Source organism: Panicum virgatum, chromosome 5N (assembly GCF_016808335.1).
Source record: "Panicum virgatum strain AP13 chromosome 5N, P.virgatum_v5, whole genome shotgun sequence".
Taxonomy (NCBI): domain Eukaryota; kingdom Viridiplantae; phylum Streptophyta; class Magnoliopsida; order Poales; family Poaceae; genus Panicum; species Panicum virgatum.
Window position 1 is genome coordinate 34661205 of NC_053149.1, and position 3520 is coordinate 34664724.

Sequence of the window (3520 nt, forward strand, 5' to 3'; positions counted from 1 at the left end):
CCGTTCTGCGGAAAGGCATCCGAGGATGCCAACGCTCATCACCAGAACTTCCTGGAAGTGAGTATTACTATCAACCCAAGAGGCACCATGATGGATAACGTCCGTCTTTTATTGTTCCCATTCTCTTTGCTCGGCAAAGCGAAGACGTGGTTCCACACCAACAAAGCAGACTTCACTACTTGGGATGCCTGTTCCAATGCATTCCTCACCAAGTACTTCCCAGTGGGCAAAACAAATGTCCTCAGGAGGAAGATCTCTGGATTCCAGCGGCTTCCTGATGAAGCCATCCCGAAAGCTTGGGAGAGATTCCAGGAGTACATTGCAGCATGCCCCCACCACGACATGGAGGAATGGCTGATTATTCAGAGTTTCTTCCTTGGCCTGAACACACCAGCTCAAAATCACATCGATGCAGCATCAGGTGGTTTTTTCCTCTCGCTCAACATCACTGGAGCGAAAGCGCTGGTAGAGAAGATTGCTTCCAACTAGAGTTGGAAAGGAAAAAGGCAGCAACAGACCTTCAAGGGAATTCACCATATCGACAATGTTGATATGCTCGCTGCCAAGATGGAACTTCTCATGAAGAAGCTGGAGTCTCCACACTAGGAGGCCAACTAGATCATGGATTCTCGCATGACATGTGAGACTTGTGGAGAAACTAGACATACAGACAACTCCTGCCCAATCACCCAGGAGGAAGCCAACTTCGTTGGAGCAAACAACTCCAACAACTCAAGCTTTCGTCCTGAGCAGGGTTGGAATTCCAAGCCCAACCTCCCCTTCGGCCAACAGCAAGATATGAATTCCAATAACAATTTTCAGCCTACTTTAAAATACCTAGTGTACGGCCAAAAAAATAATATAACATTAGTACAAAATTTCTTGCTAATGACAAGACTTTGGAATCTATGGCTGGACAGCTATAGGGGCTGAACTCTGTTATAAAAAATCAGCTGAGATTTAATAAAATGATAGAAACTCAAGTAGCTCAGCTAGCCTCATCTTGTCCTAATAATAATTCGGGAAAACTACCCGGACAACCGGAAATTCCCTCGAAGGAGAATGTTAGTACGGTGACTACGCAGACCGATAAGTCCACGCAGGAACCACCATATCCTAAAGATGCAGGATCTTGGTGGAAGACCGTAATTGCCAGCAATACCTCCGCTGGAGACGAGGATAAGGAGGGGGGCTAAGGAGTCCAACACAACTGCTGCCCAGGAGGAAACCATGGAACCCCCTAGAACTTCATAGGAGTATCATGACACAACTGCCTTATCGTTTCCGGAACGGATAAGGAAGCCGATGGCCGACAAGCAATTCGACAAGTTCGTCGAGGTAATAAAGAAGCTATGTGCCAATATACCGCTTCTTGATGCTACGTAGGTTCCGACCTACGCCAAGTATATCAAGGATATTTTTGGGAATAAGAGAAGCCCACCACTGAGGTCATGCAACTCACAGAGGAGTGTAGCGCAGCTATACTCGATCCTCTCTTGGAGAAGAAGGATCCAGGATGTACCACGATCACATGTTCGATCAGGAGCCAACACTTTACACACGCTCTTTGCGATCTGGGAGCAAGCGTCAGCGTCATGCCCATGGTAGTTTATGACAAATTCAACTATCATGCACTTGCCCCTACTGTCATGTGCTTGCAGCTAGTGGATCAATCGGTCTGCTACCCCGCGGGGATTGCAAAGAACATTCCGGTGAAAATCCGGAATTTCTTCATTATCGTTGATTTCGTCATCCTTGACATGGAAGTTGACGCGAAGACCCCTCTCATCTTGGGAAGGCTGTTCTTGAGTATAGCAAAGGCACACATTTATGTGGGAGCTGGAGAAATCCAGCTTAACATCAATGGGCAGACGGAGAGGTTTGCCTTCAGACCGAATGTCGAACAATGTTCCCAGGTCAAAACATTCAACCGAAAGAAATTCGAGAAAGAGCAGGAGAAGACATCAACCCCTACAATCGATGCCCTCGTCGAACTCGTAGAACGCCTACAACTCGATAGGAAAATCAGTGTGCACAACTACAGGAATGCAAGATGGAGAATCAAACGCAAGGAATTTGAGGAAATGGAGGCGAAATCGATCAAAATGAAACCCGCCACCAAGAAGGAATGGTGGAAGAAAGTATCCTCGTCAGGAACTCCATCCGGCGATGACAACAAAACTAAAGGTATGGAGAGTCCCGCTCCGGACTCAAAACCCGAGCCCTCGCCATGAGGACCATGGTATGTATCCATTCTTGCATTTGCATATAGGATAGTTTTTTTTGCATCATTTTTACTTTTCCACATCATGGCATGTTTAAATTTTGAATCAACCATCATTTAAATCTATTTTGCATCATTCAAGATGACACAAAAAAATTCGGCCAAATAGTAGGTCGGCCGGCCCCACCAAGGCTTCCCGGCCCCACATTTTCTCTTTTGGCCATGGAGCAGCAGGGGAACAAATACTCGGAGTGCCGATGAAGCAAAGGAAAAGAGGAGACATGATTTTGGATGGTGCAGGGCCGAGTGGCCGTGATCATGGCCGGACGGCCTGCCCCTCTCCACAAGCGTCGTGTCGCCAACCTCCAGAGCACAAACCACAGGGAGTCTGCGACGTGGAGCAAGAAAGGCCGCCCGAGGTGCCACCTTTCCTACCCCAAGCTAGCCGGCTTGGCCCTGGCGTCCCTCTATAAAACCTAAGCTCCCCATCGTCGTTCATTGCATCCTCAGCCCGAGTACGCAAATAGTTTTCCTAAACTCAAGCTATGTCTTCCCCCTTCTGAGTTTTCTTGCTTAATGAAGCTCTTTTAAGTTAATTAAGTCAAGAACTCAAGTGCTAGCTCAACCAAAAATATAGTAGTGTCGTACTCGTGCTGAAATTAGTTTGGTACTATTAAAATAAAAATAATTTCTTAGTAGTAACCACCCCCCTACTAAAACAAAAACCACAAAAATATTTACTTTGAATAAGTCAAGGCATGCTGAAAGAAGAACATTTGTGGCGGATCGTTCCCCACAAGAACGACTAACCCACTGACCTCTCTTATATTTCCTTCGGATATTCTCTGTACTAACCATTTGCAGGAGTCATGTCGGTTTGGGGCAACATTTGGAATACGGGGAAGATGCTCGGCTTGTCGTCCTGATCCCAATCCTAGAGTTCGCGAGCATCATCAGCATCTCGGGATGAAATGTCGGTGGACCCAGTCTGCCAACCTTCACGATCCCAGGAAGAAGAGGAAGAATCCCCTGCCTCTCCAGCAGTCCCGAGGCCCCGCCACAAAATCAGAGTTCTAACTACGTTCGACTAGATCATAGTCCGGACTGATTACGAGAGGGATGCCCTCGAGCTGCTGAAGAAGCAGTCATACAGCCACGCCAAGCAGTTCGAAACATACTTCCTCTTGATGACGGGACTCCGACGGGACATGAACCGCGCATTCACTATAGCAGGCTGGTCACACTTCACCGACATCACCGAATCAGCTTCTTACCTCCTTACCATGGAATTTCTGG

At 47.3% G+C, this 3520-nt stretch overlaps 1 non-coding gene across 1 annotated transcript; it reads right to left on the reverse strand.

Annotated features, from left to right (window-relative positions):
• Positions 1–237: 237 nt before the first annotated feature.
• LOC120677151 lies at positions 238–344 on the reverse strand. Its single transcript, XR_005676212.1, has one exon. It is a non-coding gene; the product is annotated as a small nucleolar RNA R71 (small nucleolar RNA).
• Between the last annotated feature and the right edge of the window lie 3176 nt (positions 345–3520).